The sequence below is a fragment of the Xyrauchen texanus genome, chromosome 31, assembly GCF_025860055.1.
Source record: "Xyrauchen texanus isolate HMW12.3.18 chromosome 31, RBS_HiC_50CHRs, whole genome shotgun sequence".
Classification (NCBI taxonomy): domain Eukaryota; kingdom Metazoa; phylum Chordata; class Actinopteri; order Cypriniformes; family Catostomidae; genus Xyrauchen; species Xyrauchen texanus.
Genome location: NC_068306.1, coordinates 24,869,307 through 24,887,911, shown reverse-complemented (window position 1 = coordinate 24,887,911; position 18,605 = coordinate 24,869,307). Strand labels below are relative to the sequence as shown.

Below are 18,605 nucleotides of genomic sequence, written 5' to 3'. Positions count from 1 at the left end.
AGATGGACATTGGAAATATGAAACTAGAGACAAGGAGAGCAGAGGAGACAAGATGTCCCAGTATGACTTTTATGTCTGTCTGAGGAGGCAAGATGAGGCAAAATCAAACAAATCCCTGAAAAAAAAAAAAAGATTTTGTTTATTATTGCCAAAAAAAAATTCCAATATGTATTGGTGGATAAAAATGGGCAATTGATATAAAGGTTGTCACATTTACCTTTGCAAGACAAAATTAAAATTGGCAAAATGCATTCATCTCAACGGGAATCTGTGCAATAAGGATTTTCGCCCAATGGACTTCCAGTGGTTAAGAAACTTCTCTACAAAAATTTCGAGTGGGGTCCAAGTTTGGTGAACTTTCACACACAAATTCACAGCGTTGACCAATAGGATGTTGCTTGGTTTGGCAGTGACAGCTGTGTGGGTAGTGCTTTGTACATAACTACAGTGAATATTCACAAAGAACGAGGAAATCATTTAGCTGTGAGTTTCTTTATAACATAATCTAGAGTATACAGTGCAATGATTTTGCGGATTTTTATGGTAATTGTGTGTTCACAAGATATACATTTTAGCATGCAATTCAAGCCAGATGCATACCACGACAAGGTGAATGAACCACGTCCATTCGTCCAAGACTAAAACAAAAATTCCTTAATTCCTCCACAAAATCATGCACAAGACTTTTATCACGTTTATTCATGATAGCATGTCAACAAACAACATGAAAGAAAGGGCTTAACCCATTTAAGCGCTCCATCAAACTCCATTGTGCATTCACTGCCTTCGTTCATTCACATGTTTAAGTTGTATACTTAACTCTGTGGACAACTCTGTGAATGTCCTTGAGTGGCCCAGCCAGAGCCCAGACATGAACCCGATTGAACATCTCTGGATAGATCCATGATGGCGGCGCGGTAGCACGCAGCGGCCACTTCGGATCCACAGTGGTGCTATTTTTGTTAAAAAAGCCCGACTTTTGCAGCACATGGACATCGGAGCAACCGGTGTTCGTGTCTACCATCGCCAGACACAACTAAAATATAAGACTCATGCAAAAACCAAGCTGCATGATGACCTGCAGGAGGCGCTACGCGTACTCGGCTTGCTGCAGAGACCAGGCCTCCAGTCCTCGGCGTCGCCTGATGCCAGTGGCCAGGGGAGAGGACGTCGTAAGCGGTGTGCGAGAAAGCGGAAGCGTGGCAAGAGGGCGGGGGTTCATGCTAGGCTAAAAACAAACCCTAGCCGGCCGGCTCTCCCGTCTATCCTGCTCTCAAATGTTTGCTCCCTGGACAATAAACTGGACTATATCCGACTCCAGCAGGCTACGCAGCGTGAGTTTAGAGATTGCTGCGTCTTTGTTTTCACGGAGACGTGGCTCAGCGACAGAGTTCCGGATGCCGCCATTCAGCTAGACGGGCTCACCTCGTTTCGTGCCGACAGAAATACAGCTCTCTGCGGTAAGACTCGCGGTGGTGGCTTGTGTGTTTACATCAACATGGAATGGTGCAAGAACTCAATGCTAGTCTCTAGTTACTGTTCATCGCTGTTGGAGCTTGTGACTGTTAGATGTAGACCTTTTTATCTACCACGGGAATTCACCACGGTTTACATAACCGGAGTTTACATTCCCCCCAGCGCTAACGCTAAGGAAGCGCTCTGTGAACTGTATGGGGCTATGAGCGAACTGCAGAACGCTCACCCCGACGGACTGTTTATTGTCGCCGGAGATTTCAACCATGCGAATCTCAAGACAGTGCTCCCCAAATTCCATCAGTATGTGGACTTTGCAACGAGAGGGGCGAACGCACTTGATATTGTTTACACAAACATCCCAGGCGCGTACCTCGGCTACTCAGACCACATCTCTGTTATGTTAATTCCAGCATACAGACCGCTCGTCAGACGCACAAAAAAGGAGCCATCTCTGCTCTTCAGGACTGTTTTGAGTGTACTGACTGGCAAATGTTCAGGGACGCTGCAACATATGGCGATTCTACCAACTTGGAGGAATACACAGCATCAGTGACCAGCTACATCAGCAAGTGCATTGATGATGTCACTTTCTCCAAGACCATCACCACACGCTCCAACCAGAAGCCGTGGATGACTGCGGAGGTGCGCACGCTGCTGAGGTCCCGAGACTCCGCCTTCAGAGCAGGCAATAAGGCAGCCTTAAGAACAGCTAGGGCCAAACTGTCACGGGCAATCAGAGAGGCAAAGCGCGCACACGCCCAGAGAATCCACAGTCACTTCCAGGACAGCGGTGACACGCGGCGCATGTGGCAGGGCATCCAGGCCATCACCAACTACAGGACAACATCAGTTGCCTGTGACAAAGATGCTTCCCTTCCAGATGCGCTGAACGATTCTACGCTCGGTTTGAAGTGCAGAACGACATGGTAGCGAGGAAGACCACCCCTCCTCCCAACGACCAGGTGCTCTGTCTTACCACGGCAGATGTGAGGAAAACTCTGCGTAGAGTCAACCCACGGAAGGCTGCTGGACCAGACAACATTCCTGGCAGAGTGCTCAGAGGATGTGCAGACCAGCTAGCAGATGTTCTTAACGACATCTTCAACATCTCTTTGAGCAGCGCCGTCGTTCCAACGTGCTTCAAGGCCACCACCATCATCCCCATGCCAAAGAAGTCTTCAGTGTCCTACCTCAACGACTACCGTCCCGTCGCACTTACACCCATCATCATGAAGTGCTTCGAGAGGCTCGTCATGAGGCACATTAAGACCCAGCTGCCCCCCTCACTAGACCCACTACAGTTTGCGTATCGTCCAAACCGTTCAACGGACGATGCCATCGCCGCAACCCTCCATCTGGCCCTCACCCACCTAGACAATAAGGACTCATACGTTCGAATGCTGTGATTGATTTCAGCTCGGCATTCAACACAATCATTCCCCAGCACCTAATTGGAAAGCTGAACCTGCTGGGCCTGGACACCTCCCTCTGCAACTGGATCCTGGACTTCCTGACTGGGAGACCTCAGTCAGTCCGGATCGGGAACAGCATCTCCACCACCACCACACTGAGCACTGGGGCCCCCCAGGGCTGTGTGCTCAGTCCACTGCTGTTCACTCTGCTGACTCACGACTGTGCAGCAATGCACAGCTCGAACCACATTGTCAAGTTCGCTGATGACACGACCGTGGTGGGTCTCATCAGCAAGAACGACGAGTCAGCATACAGAGAGGAGGTGCAGCGGCTGACGAACTGGTGTAGAGCCAACAACCTGTCCCTGAATGTCGACAAAACAAAAGAGATGGTTGTTGACTTTAGGAGAGCACAGGGTGAACAAACTCCACTGAACATCGACGGCTCCTCTGTGGAGATCGTCAAGAGCACCAAATTCCTTGGTGTTCACCTGGCGGAGAACCTCACCTGGTCCCTCAACACCAGCTCTATCACCAAGAAAGCCCAGCAGCGTCTCTACTTTCTTCGAAGGCTGAGGAAAGCACATCTCCCACCCCCCATCCTCACTACATTCTATAGAGGGACTATTGAGAGCATCCTGAGCAGCTGCATCACTGCCTGGTTTGGGACTTGCACCATTTCGGACCGCAAAGCCCTGCAGAGGATAGTGAGGACAGCTGAGAAGATCATTGGGATCTCTCTTCCCTCCATCAAAGACATTTACAAAAAACACTGTAGCAACCAGCATTGTGGACGACCCCACACACCCCTCACACAAACTCTTTACCCTCCTGCCGTCTGGCAAGAGGTACTGAAGCATTCGGGCCCTCACAGCCAGACTGTGTAACAGCTTCTTCCCCCAAGCCATCAGACTCCTCAATACTCAGAGACTGGTTTGACACACACACACACACACACACACACACACACACACACACACACACGTGTCCTGAGTCGCACTTTAAATTACTGTCACTTTATAACTGTCTGCTACCTCAATAACTGCTATGTGCATAGAACACTATCTCATAGTATGTTATGTGTACGTTTTTAGAAACTGTCATCTTTTTGCACTACTTAGTACTGGTCGGCGCTGCACTGTGTCTATTGTCCTGTTCATTGTCAGTAATTTGTTGTACTGTCCCGTATTTTGCACATGTTTGCACGTGCACTTTATATAGGTATATATATGTAGGTATTTTATATAGGTATTTTATTTCGTTGTGTGGTCCTGCGTTGGTCCTTTGTTGTTTTTATACTTTCTGGATGCACTGTATATAAGACACGTTTGAAAATAGGTTATGCTATTAAAAAGCTCTTCTGTTTAACAGGGCTCATCTACAGATTAATTCTCACACTCACTCTACAAGTTCAGCTGTTCAAGCTCAGTTGTGCGCTCGCTTCATTGCAGATCTAAATTGTAATAATATATTTATTCTGTTGATGGCTTGTTTATCTCATATACAGTACATATAGAACGCCTTTGAAAATAGGTGATTATAAAAGCGCTTCACTGGGGATCAGCGCTTTCATCCTCGACTCCCAGCTTAGACCAAAAAAAATCTAAACCTCAATACTAAGACTGGATCATTTGAATAAACAAGGTTTTATTCAACAAGATTTTTCTTCTAAAACATTATCAGTGCATTGGTAATATCTTCCAGTGTTGTTTATTTCTCATCGTATTTTCAATGTTTGAAGTAAACTGATAATAAATGTGAACAAGCCTTAGGGTGTGTTCACACTTGTAGTTTGGTTCTCTTGGTCCGGACCAAATATGAAAATGAAAATATATACATATATATACACATATACATATGCATACATATATATACATACATATATATATATATACACATACATATATACACATACATATATATACATACACGTACATAATGTACATATACATATACATATACATATGCATACATACATACATACACACACACTGTATATTCCTTGTTGTACAAAACAGGTACTGTATTAGCAAGGGTAATTAAATCTCGCTAATATCAGAGACAAAGTTAATGTTTGTCACACAAAGAAACTTCCACTCCAGTGCTCTGCATGCCATATATTATTTAATTGCAGAGATAGGAGACAGGCTGAATAAGAGACTATCACACAGCCATCGAGTACAGCTGCGCAGTAATTCTGTGTCCTCTGATGCAAGTGGGAGAACTATATGAAAGAGTGGCAGGCAGCTAAATTGTAGGAAGCACCGAACACCCACACATGCTCAACAAGCAGCTTCACATCAAAGAGGGAGATGGGATATTTGTCCACTTAATTGCTTTGAATTGTTGTGTGAGTGTAATAAAGATGCTGCTGGCAGATAGCCTGCCGCAAGGTTTTAAACTGGTGCTTGAGGAAACTCCCCTTTGTAAACAATTCTCTTTGTCAAACGATTTTTGAGATGAGCAACTGGTTGATGGAAAAGTTTGGACAAACTGCATTGCAAAAACAAAACAAAGGATAGATTAGTGATAAAGCAAAAGCCTATGAGCACTAAAGTGCCCAAGACACTAAGTGTTAAAAGGACATATGGCAAGAGAGACAAATATCTCTCATGGCACCAAGCCAAGAAGCAAACAATTAAGAACGAGATATATTTCATATAAAATCTGCCCATATAAAAATATGCCCAGCTAGAAAATAGAGTTGAAATCAGCCCTTGAAAAAAAACTTAGTCCTATGATCAGGATAAGTTCAAGACAATAACACGATAGCGGTGTTCCAAAACCCAGTGAGCCGACCCACTGGCTACTGCCTACGAAACCAGCTGCCTTAACCAAATAAATGACGGATCTGGAACTTCCAACATAGGCTGCACCTATTTTAATGATCACTTACGACCTTTACGCAAATAGTGGTCCTCAAGTAAACCACATAATAGACTTGTCTAAAGCTCAGTTGATTTCCAATAGAGTCAGAAATGTGCATGTTGCTTAGCTAATAATGGAATCCTCTAATAAGCACAAATACATAGCACACACAATATTGGGTGAAAAAGTCAATTTTTAATCAATATATTAAAGAATAAAATAGCATTTTACTAAGCATCAGCATTTCTCTCGACTCTTTTGGTCATCTTGGATTAATGTTTCCACAAAGGATACAAGTAAGGCTGCATTCGAATTTGTCCAAAACAAGGTATCAGTCAATTCAAAACAATTCATGTAACACTGATAATTCTCATACAGCAGGAGTGTGTTGGGAGGAATCCAGAAGGCTCAGCAAACATTCTTCCTGCCTCCTACTATTCAGCCATGGGGATCCTGACAATTCAGTGTTTCAGGAGATTCAAATTACTGTACAGTCATGTAATTTAGATGCATGCAGTACAAACTGGGACAAACCTTTAAACAATGACACTTTCCACTGAAGACTAAAAGCTTCTCCAAATTGCTTCTTTCTACCAGTCATTACACACAAAAACAAGCACACTCAACACTGCTAAGACAACAAACACCATGCTTTTACTCAATTATATCACAAAAACTAGAGAGATAAGCAGAAACATTAGTTTTGAACAACATGTTGTTCTTGGAATTGGTCAAGGCCAAGAGAGTCCATTGTCTGTGCTATTTTGTTTTCAGATAGAAGAACATTTCACTTTGTTTCAAACTAATTAACCTTTATTAATTCAGTTTCCATTGCATTGTTAACACAACTGTTCCAGACCCCTTATGAAGCATTAGCTTCTTGAAGCATTGGGAGAAATGTGATCTCCTTGAAAAGCACACAATCTGTCTGGTGCAAGACGTGGTTGTCTGTGCTAATGTGAAAAAGATGGGGATTTGTTTGCATGGCATTACATCAGGGGGCAAGGCCCTGCCTCTGTAGTGCATTACGTCCTCAACACGTGTAATATGAGACTGGATCTAATATCTGAGGGGATACATGCCACTTTGAGACAAGGAATGATGTTTCCCTCATTTCTCAAAGCTGACAGGCAATGCAACCGTAATGCAGAGATTCATATCTTTGTATTGTTTGCTACTGGCAATATTTTCCATTATTGTAGTTGAGTGAAAATAAGTATGACAAACCAGAAAACACATGGGTAGATTCTGGGGATCTAATAATTGAACACAGCTTGAGATATGACAATATGGCAAGGCAAATAAATCATTCCCTACATAGGCAGTTAGACTTCTAGGTGAACATCTGTGAACTTTTTGATAAACCACAGTGAGCCCAGAGCCGAGGCTGGGTGGCACTTAAGCATATCTCATGACACAAGCACTCGATTTGTCTTTTAACAAAGAAAATGTTAGGCTGATGAGCATTGTTGAGCAGTTATGCTTGGTATATAGTAGGGTTTGGCGATCTTCTCCATAGTCAGATCATCAGCCTGTGAAATTGCCAATACCGATTTGGGGGGGGGTCACATTCAAACCGATGAACATAAAATGTTTAGTTCACTGTGTCAAGTTAAATATAGTTTAATACTCAATCTTTAAACACATCTTGAGATCCCTTAGATAGCATTTGCGCTCCTTTGAGTATTTTGAACGCAAGAACGAAACGCATGTTTGTTGTTCTGACTACTGAAGTGTTTTCTTCACTGTATAAACTGTGCGTTGGTCATACAGCTGAAATTTTACTTACTGCCCTCTGGAGTAAACAGGTGGTACTGCAAGCTTGCATTTCTCAGGGATCTTCCTTATTATGGTGCGATACTTGGATAATGTATATATTCATTCCACACAGACTGATATATTTCTAGTGTTCATTCCTTTTAATTGATGATTATAACTGACAACTAATGAAAAACCCCAAAATCAGTATCTCAGAAAATGTGAATATTGTGAAAAGGTTCAATATTGAAGACACCGGGTGCCACACTCTAATCAGCTAGTTAACTCAAAACACCTGCAAAGGCCTTTAAATGGTCTCTCAGTCTAGTTCTGTAGGCTACACAATCATGGGGAAGACTGCTGACTTGACAGCTGTCCAAAAGACGACCATTGACACCTTGCACAAGGAGGGCAAGACACAAAAGGTCATTGCTAAAGAGGCTGGCTGTTCACAGAGCTCTGTGTCCAAGCACATTAATAGAGAGGTGAAGGGAAGGAAAAGATGTGGTAGAAAAAAGTGTACAAGCAATAGGGATAACCGCACCCTGGAGAGGATTGTGAAACAAAACCCAAAACCCTAATTTGTTCTATTACTTGTAATTTGTTTCTTTGTACTTATTTTATTACTGAATGTTTACTTGTCTTTAATAAAATGTTCACTTAAATTAGTATTTTGTTGTGGTATCACAATTGGTATTCAGAATCTTCAAATTGCTGCCATAAGACATTATAATAGAAGTATAGCTAAACAAACTGGAATTACTGTAAATCTAATCGAAAACTGAATAAAATCGAGAGCTTGTAAATTGGATTCAAATCGGGAAATCTATATCAATACCAAGCCCCAGCATCCAGCCATCGTGTTTGTGAGCAAAACACTACAAGGCAAAAACAGTGCTCTTATGAAGCTCTGCCTCTTTGAATAATATGTCAGGAATACTTTAGCTTTGAACAGATTTGCACAGGATTTTTGAAGTCAGATCTTTCATCTGAGAATGAAAACATAAAATAATTCAATAGAAAGACAGATTGCCTGGGCATCTAGGTTATTTTGTGCATCACTGACCTTGTGAAATATAACAGTAATATAAGAGTGGAGTCTTTCGAGTGCCGTGGAGGATATAGGTCAGATGGTTCTTTATTTCTATCAGATATAAATACAATTAAGATGAATACTTTAGTTCAGAGTTTCTATCTCCATCCACTCTACCATGACAAATTTACAAGTGCAGCCCTCACTGATGAAAAACAACACTGACAATGAATAATTTCACCTAACTAGCTTCTGCAAGTAAATTTGTATTATACAAGCATAAAACTTGAAGAAATGTGCACAATTTATCATCCAGAAGTTACAAAGCTATGTGTTTCAGAAATAATGGTGTAATATCACTTTCCATGAGGGTGACTCAGCACATCCTTCTTTCATTTAGAGTCCTGGGAACTTTGACAAGCCCTGCCAGATTCAATACAGCTACCTGCCAAACAAACTATGCAGAAGTATGTGCAGTCACTGGAGTAAAAAAAAAAATTGTGTGTTAGCTAAACAGCACCATCAAGGTTAGACCTGTCAGAGTGTTGTGATCTACAAGGGTATTTATCATCCTAGACCTACTGCCTCTGAATTTTAGATCCAATACCTGCGTGAGAATAATTAGCATGCTTTGAAAAGCTTTGCTGCCTGTCCCATGGGTATCGCTATTTAATGCGTTGCTTATGCTTAATTAGACAGAGAAAACAAAAAGAGAGTTTGTACATGTAACCCAACATGAACTTGCTATATTTGTAAAAATGTCCAGCTTATGTAAAGCAATAGAACCCCTAATGACTAATAAAATGTCAAAAAAAATAAAAAAAACAATTATAGCTAGCAGTATTTCCTGTTTTTTTCTTTAGTAGGAGGAGGCTGTATTTTATATTTAGATGGCAGCCAGTTATTTAACTATTTCAAAACATACATCATGGCTAAATGGGTATGTCTGCCTGCATATCAGTAATCAATCGGGGCAGATCTTGGGAGAAAAGGTCAGTGTTGATAAATAGTCTGGGCTCTTCTTAATTTGCTGGCTTACATGGGAAGTGGGCAGCTGTCTGAATGAATGGGATAGGGATGGGTAGAGACTGCTGGGCTGGGAGACTCAAGTCCTTTGGCTCAGTGGGCCCACAGAAAGGAATCTCCAGTCCAAACAATGCAGGCCGGAAACCTATGGCTTCAACAGATCGGCTGTACAAATTCAGCACAGTGGGGTTGTGGTGAGACCACTGGCCCACAGCATGGCTCCTGTGAGGGCTGTGGGTCACCATCAGGCCTAAGACTACAAAGCTGGGAAGATGTATTTCCCAGTTCTATCATATTTTTGCAGCGGTTGAGTTTCTAACCAATCCCAGATGTGTGCGTAGAGCAATGAAACGGCAATGGCCAATCATAGACGCAGTGAGTCTACAGTACAGTCTGTAGAAACTGTAGAACAAAGGTGAGCAATTTTTTTATTATTTTCAATTCATTAAATGTTGCCCCATTTTATTTAGCATAGTTAAACAACACGCAAACAAGCAACACGGCAAAACAAAAACGATCAGGGTCTAAATTAATTTATTGTGTTGTTTAAACAGCTGTGAGTGCAGAACAGGAGAGTTTGAATATTGTTGGGTTGATGTTTTGTGTATAACTTAAAAAAAAAAAAAAAAAAAGAATAACAGTTGTATTGAAGTATTAAACAAGCTAAAAAATAAAAGTGTTGAACTTCACACCCCATCGTCATTGTTATCGTGTCTGCTCAAATAAATGCCTATTTGACCCACAACTGCTGTTGTTAGATTAAATTTTTTACGAATCACACAAAATCGTAAACAGGTTGATCTTACTTTCCAAAGTGCAACCGCTGTGACAGATTTGAGGCCAAATATGATTTAACGATAATCTTATGCAAACAAGATCACAATACAGGACTTCAAATGCAGTAAGGAAGTTCAATCTAAATCGGCTGTTCGTTTTAACTATTAAATGTCAAATAGTATTATTTACTGTATGTGGACCAATAATTTAAGCAGTAAAGACACATATTGCATGTCTGATAGTTTTTCTAATTTTTCAGGCATTGGAAGTATGTTAAATGTGTGAGGATGTATATACATCAACCAGTTAGATGGCACACAGGCATATTGATTGAAGTTAAAACTGGTTTTATCAATAGTTCAGAAAGAACATACAAACATTTCTTCACTGTAAACCATATTTATACATTTATAATAACCTATAGTAAATTAACATACATTATTACAGTACTTAATGCTTAAAATAAACTGCAGCCCATAACCACCTGATGTTCTGAAGAACCTGCAAGCACGGTTGCCTGATTAGTGACACGGTCATTTCATTTATTAATCGTCATAAATAATTGTGATTACAATATCAAGGTCATTGATGGACAATTAGGATTTTTGCCATAATCGTGCAGCCCTAAGTCAAGTCTTTCTTTCAATGGAAGTGTAATGGACTTAACCCCTCCTCAAGCTGCACAATTTGAGATATCAGTCATGTTTCACCCAAACTATGCACTGAAGTTTAATAGGATAGGGATTTGAATAAACATGAAACTCTTTAAGCACAAACATCTGTTTTATATGTGCTGATACATCTCACACAGTGTGCAAATTTCATCAGCAAAGTATGTGCAGTCTGACAGTCTTTGCACGTCATCAACATATCGGAATATTGTAAACTGTGAAATACACACTGACAGCACTTTCATTTTTCCGGCAAAAAAAAAGCTCCAGCTTAAGTTTTAGGCTACATTCGACAAAAATAAAGCCTATTATTATTATTGAATAAAACAAACTAAAAACTCAAAATATATTTTTTTAATATTATATAATAATAATTAACTCAACAGGGACCGATAATATTAATTCAGTATTATAATAATATGCAACTGCTTTCACCAAAATAATTTTATAAAGTTTTAGTTTTTTGCAAAACCTGTTAATTTACAAAAAATCTATTTGTAAATATAGAAGCTAAATCAGTAAATGCATTTTTTGACTAATATATATATATATATATATATATATATATATATATATATATATATATATATATATATATATATATATATATTGGTACACATAAAATAAAAATGATTCAATATAATTCCTTTGTTCCTGTGTTCATTTAGTAGAAAACTAGAACGCATGCATTAATGCATTAAACATTATGAATCTAAAGTACTTGCTACAATGATTATTTGGTTGAAATTATATAAAAATATAATTAAAAATATTTCTAAATGACATTCACTGAATTAACGGGAAAAAACTATTTGTATTAAGTTTAATACAGTAAAGAAATTCACTGCAAAAAAATCCTATCGTTATCAAGTTTGTTTTGTCTTGTTTTCCATTAAAAAATATCTGAAAATCACTAAAACAAGATACATTTAATTGAGAAGCAACAAGATATTTAGACTTGCTTTAAGAGAAAGTATCTTATATACATGTATTTTTTCACTTGGTTATACTTCTGCAAGTTCAGTAAAGACAAAATATATTTATATTCAAGATCTATTCTCTAAAAGCAAGTCTAAATATTTTATATGCTGCTTCTCAGGTAAATGCAACTTTTGAAGGATTTTTAGATATTTTAAAATATTTGCCTTTTTAGTATTATATACATCATTCTCAGATTTCTGAAGTAACTGTATGTTGTTTTAAAGGATTTTAGATATTTGTATTGGAAAACAAGCCAAAACAATAACAAATCAAAAACGTATTTTGTTGCAGTGTATAATGGGGGCGAAGACTACCCTCTCTCACCTTTCTGTTCACTTCAACACATCTGTAACTCACAAAAAAACTCTTATTAATAAAGCTTCATATTGCCATTCTTCATGATAAGAAATGCACAGTGACAAATATTATGATTCAATAAGTCACGAGCCAATTTGTTATAATCTAGCCGCGTTCGAGGGACGAGTGTCCCCGTGACAGTATGTATCAGTCGGGTGCAGTTTCAATCTCTCCCGCTTATATCGGGACATTTGCGCAACTCATAGAAGAGGCGCTGACCGCACTGAGAAATGCCAGTTTCGGTAGTTTATATTTATTTGCATGATCTGCTTTTGTATTATTTGAACTTTAATAAAGCTATAATGGATGAAATATAACTGCATTTAAGATGTAACGCCTGGGTGCTTTCTTTAAAGAGCTCCAGCTCCACTTATTCCATAATGAGAGTGCATTATAATTCCCTCATACTTTGCAATCTACATCACCTGAAGCAGTTTGGAAAGTTTAGTGAACATCCGGACTTTGGTGTAATTCTTCCTCTCCTCAGTCAGGCGCGAACTGCAGTGTTGTTCTCAGCACACCAAAATTAGAGTTTAATGTGATCCCATGTTACGCTAAATAAAATCAAATGACTATTTGACAAAGAAAATTTTTGTAGACAATTTTTTTTATTGTAAACGTTGTCGATAATGTCGACTAATCATTTCAGCCATACTTGTGATCGTGCTGCTCAGTCCATTGAGCCATATCCAATTACAGAGCCATACAGGTGCATTAGCGGATGTTGCGACTCCACCTGTCTATTTGACGTTGCTAAACCAGCTATTTCAAATGCGTCGCTAGACTTCAGTATCAGATGAACCGTGGTACAAACACGTACCAACCCGTATAATGGAGAACTGATATACAAGTTTAAATAAACATTTTAATGCAAAGAGGAACTTGACGTTAAATTTTATTACTATGACTGATAAACACCCTGCATTTGTAACCTAACGCCCCCCCTCCGCCTAGATAAGGGGCAAAAAAAGCCAGACAATAATAATGCTGAAGTTTCTGCTGGATTCAGCACTTTAATCTCATTTTTATGTTTAATTCAGACTTCAAACAGACTTCAAATGATGACTGCAGGCATACATTGGTTTCAGTACTGTGGTTGGGTAAACCGTATATCAGCTGAAATAAATCAGCCCTTGTATACTTTGGGCATTCAGACATAAAATTGGCATCTTTTCAACTGTAATCACACATATTTAAGATTATATTATTGCTCTTGAACTGAAAACCTCAAGTCAAACTCTCTGTTCCACTTCCATAAGCGGCAGCTCTCTGGCATAGTGAGCAACTTTGAGTGGCTTTCTTCTGATTCAGTGGATACGTACCACAAGTTTTTGTGCATCTGCACTGTTTTTCAATTGTTGACCTTTGTGATCATGCGTTGGATGGACGTCTTTGACCATTGCACAGTGTCTCATGCATGTGCCACAAAAAATTGACATTCTGAAGAAGTTCAGGCTGCAAAGAGAACTTTGTGTGACTATTACACATGATTCCAGATTGTTCTACACCAAGCAACAATTCAGCACTTTATTAACGGTAGGCCAGTATTTTTTCCCCATCTGCTCTGGTGTGCTGAGGGGTCACCGTGCCATGTTATGTTTACTGCCTATGTATGTTTTCTCTTACTACACTTACAAATGTTGTCTACAATGCTTATAAACATCCTATTATTAATAAGAAATGATATAGAGTGATTTCAGGTCGGGTTCAGGTTTAAAATCTGATGGTACCGATCGGGTTGGGTCATGCGGTCTTGTGTACGGGTCGGGTTTGGGCCTCATTTTAAGGACCGTGCATCTAGTAAATGGGCTCAATGTGATTGACATCCTTTGAGAAGAGTAATGAGATAATGAGACTGTTTAAATTTTGTAAAGCTGCTAAGGAACAATGTGTACTGGAAAAGATGCTACACAAGTAAATTGAATTAATAGTAAATGCTTCTATATTTTTCAGCTCACAGAAACAATGAGCCCATTTACATGGACACCAATATGCTGATGACTACCAAAATCAGCTTACTTAAAAAAAAAATCATAAAAAATAAAAAAGTTTTCACGAGATTTTAAATAATCAGTTTGTTCTCTGATTTTGATGTCAAACCATCGAAGAGGCATGCGCACACCATATGCACACATTGAATAAGACCAGTTCAGGTGTTTACATGCAGCGTGAAATCAGAGTAATGTGCAACTATTAGGGTGTGTTGACCAGTTTATAAACAAGCCATTTATAAACGTACACAGACAAAAAAAATTTTTAATGCGTTTATATGACCACATATGTTTTCAGCATTTAATTATACTCAGTGGAAAAACGTGCTTGTAAAAATGCTCAAGAGCGTGGGGCCGGGCCATTACTATGCACGTCCGGCCCCCAATTGGGCTAATCAGCCGAGGAGAGTGATAAGTGCAGTGGAACGCAGCAGTTCGGGAGAGAGAGAGACACCCACATGCAGCGGTCATGTGTGTGTTTGCATGTCTTTTTTACAATTAAATATTATTTTGACTGTTCAGCCGGTTCCCGCCGCCTCCTCTCCCATGTGAACCTTGTTACAGATAATATAAAACCAATCTCACCACAGCTAATCAGAAAGCCAGCTGGCAAACTGTGCACACAACCTGTGTGCGGTACCTGCATATTGCATGGATTAAATTCTTAGCGAAATTTCTCTCTCATAGCAATGCTGCTTAATTAAATTAATCAGGCAAAAATAACACTACATTATAATCCTGTCAATGCTGACACGGCACAAAACAGGAACAGCACCTCACTCTTCCTAAAAAGATTCAAAAGGCCTGATAAACATCTCTCCATCTCAACTCTATTTTTAAAGATTACATTTCTTCTCTCCATCTCAGTCCCCAAAAGGAGAGAGTGAGGAAAAAAATCTAATCACCAGTATGTGACATTAATATTCATGAAACAGAGACTACTTTGCCTTTCTTCAAGGCCTCACTTTTGTTTCACTTGCATCTTTGCTCAGAAAGACAGAATGATACACTACCTCATTACATACAGAATGGAAAGAGCACCACAAGCCTGTTGCTTAAGGTATAATTCTTCACAAGGCCAATGCATAAAATCATGTCAAGGCTCTAGTCTGAATCATCCACAGCAAGGATGACTTTGGGAAGTGAAACATTCTTTCACCTCACTGACATTTGGATGGAATGCATAGGTTAGTTTAAAATGCACCATCAAATACATAACCTGTGCCACTGATTTAAGAATAGGTTATGTTCCCCTTTCTGCTAGTCAGATTGTCAGGGGGGGTTACTACACTCTGTGACCTATATGAGAGTGGGGTTTTGAGATATTTTGATGAGATTTAAACTTGGTATTGGAGGAGGGAGTGTGGGCTAGGATTCTAAAATATGTCAAGTCTGCATGCAAGTGTGCGCCCTAATTATACATGATTATTATATTTTCTTGTGTGTGTATTTCTATTGGGACCACAGTGGCGTACGTTGGGGGGTCAGGGAGGGGTGGTTGATTGAGAGGGGTAATAATGGGGGTTTAATGGTAAATGTGAATCATTATATATATATAATATATATATATATATATATATATATATATATATATATATATATATATATGTTGAGTTTTTTTCTTGAATCAATAAAAAGAAAAAAGAATAGGTTATGTTTGCATGCATAGATGCATCATAAATTGAAATTCCTTTATCAAATTGTGGCTAAAGTTGTTTTCACTTAAACAGAAACGCAATCTAATGACTGTATGTTATGTGAACATTGTAGCTATGGTTGTACTTAAAAACTAACAAGGTAACTATATTTCACCCCAAGAAGGAAGAATTTCCAAACTGAACTTTCTGATGCAGGCACACTCAAATCAAAACTTCAAAATTAAGTTTCACAAAACAACAAAGCCATACACCGTTACCTGAAATGTAGTGTACAGAAACGGCAAACTCATTTGTTCAGTTCAGTTTGTTTATGCAAAACCTGCATTAGCAGTGCAAGTAATCATAATTTGCATACTGAAAGAAAATTAACTCAGGTGTGGGTGTTGAAGTGAAGGGATTCTCATATCCTTTAACACTGTTAAGGACTGCATAAACCACAACACAGGGCAAATGTCATCGGGGAAGTGACCCAATTAAGCCCACATCCCATTTACGCCAATTGTTTAGGGCTGGGTAAAAATATACATTTTCTGATTAATCACAAACTTCATTTGAATGTCCCCGATATCTATTCTTAAAATCACAAGACCAATCTTTTGCTCTAAGAAGGGGTGTACATTATGTCAACTGCAAAACAACCACTGATTGTTCATGGAGATGTGGAATGGGGATATGTCCCTAAACATGAGGGAAGGGATATAAGATTTGAATGGTATTACTACTCTTACCGATACTGCTTATCGATCTGGTACTTTAAAGGTATTCTTATCTGTTCTTTTTGTTATTTTTTCCGCATAAAAAAAAAAATGAAACAAATTAAGAACAGAATTAACATTGCTTTATTTTCTGAAAGTAAAATAAATTAAAAAAACAATTATTTACAGCAGAGGAAACAGGAATATTTTGAATAAATCACTATTATATACTTATTGTGTTCCCTGCAGTTGAAAATACCCTCTCGCTAGGGGTGGAGGAGGCATGGGCCAGAGGTAGCTTGTTGCAATGTTTGTGATGAGGGGCAGAGTAGTCTCTTCTACCACCACCACATCACAGGATCTTCAGCCATGGGGATGGAAGGCAATCCTTTGTAGAGCTCGACCTCTAGGTCAACACACTCGCTAAGGGTGAGGGACAAGTTGTCCTTTTGGATCGTCAACCTCAACTTCCTGTTCTCCTCTGAGAACAGCTCCTCCAAGGCACTCCTTGTTTTATACAATGGAGGAACCATCTCCTCAATTTCCTCTCCTTCTCCTTCAGACTCCTCCTCCTGTTGCTAGTGATCTGTGTCTGTCTGCTCCAGCTCCCCTGACAGCCCTGGTGTTGCTCCAGTCACATTGGCCTCAACAATTATCTTCCTCAGTCTGTCCCAGTTGGCATGACTCACTGGCCTTCCTTTAAATCTGGGGTCCATTGCTGTGGCCTCATGCAGGAAGGTTTGAATGTCCTCATAATGATAGTGCTCGGTGAGGTTCTCCCACACCTTCTCTTTGATGGTTGCCACACATATTGAATCTTCATGCTTCACAGTGAAGTGCTCTACCAGTTTTTGGAGGATGGGTATGATCTGTTCACAGGTGGCATTTGTTTCACATGACACAAACAGTGTGGATGTATAGAGGATTCTCATGAGCTGGACAAACTTTTCAGCCTTATGGAAGTCCTCATCCTTCAGACGGCCCAGGTTGTCCTTGGTCATTGCTTTTTGCAGTTGTGGGTCCAAGGCTGCTGCTTGGATCGCTGGATACTGCTCCATGAATCTCAATCATTAGATAGAGAGAGTTTAATCTGGTCTTGACATCAAGGATGAGTGAGTGTTGTGGAAGGCCGGAAACAACAACAAAAAACAGCATACATTTAATTACTGCACACTTTATTATTGAATTAAATAGTTAAATGTGGGAATTTCAAAATAATACTTTAATAGATTGAACTCGCTTCTTACCAAGGAGCTGCTGCTTTTCCTTCACAACTGTTTTGGACATTGAGGATCTCTTGAACCACAAGACCACTGCCCTGATTTGGGCTGCCCATTTATCAATCTAGTAATCATTTATCAATCAAAGTAATTTTGTCAATTTTCAATGCAGCCAGATTCAATGTGTGCACAAAGCATCCTATTTTGAGACTGTGTAGCGTTTTGATGGGAACATCCATTTTACCAGCATTATCAACAGTCACACCACAAAACTTGCTCGGCTCGATCTCAAAATCATCCAGAATGTCTGAGATCTCTTCTGCCACTACTTTGCCAGTTTGCGATTTGTACACTGCCCTGGTGTGGAGGACCTTCTGTTTTACACTGCCCTGGCTTGTGTTCTGAACTGTAACAGTGAGATAGTGGTCCTGACAGAGGCTGGTATGGGATGGCCAGCTTTGGCACATCCTTCAGCTCAGTGATTACATTGCCCTTTTCTACACCATACCAGGTAGGAATTAAAGTGTCACTGAGGAAACTCCTGGAGGAGGGGTATATTTGTGGTTGAGTGCTTGCTCATCTCCCAACAGTAAATGTGTTTAATCATCATTATTTAATTATTGTGTTATGTATTGTGGAGTGATGCGACTAAACCCTTTTATACTACTATATCCTAAAACTT

At 39.6% G+C, this 18,605-nt stretch overlaps 1 protein-coding gene across 1 annotated transcript in view; it reads right to left on the bottom strand.

The window, feature by feature from the left end:
• LOC127624558 (rho GTPase-activating protein 32-like) overlaps positions 1-18,605 on the bottom strand; it is a 140,284-nt gene that overhangs the window by 94,546 nt on the left and 27,133 nt on the right. The window lies entirely within an intron of this gene.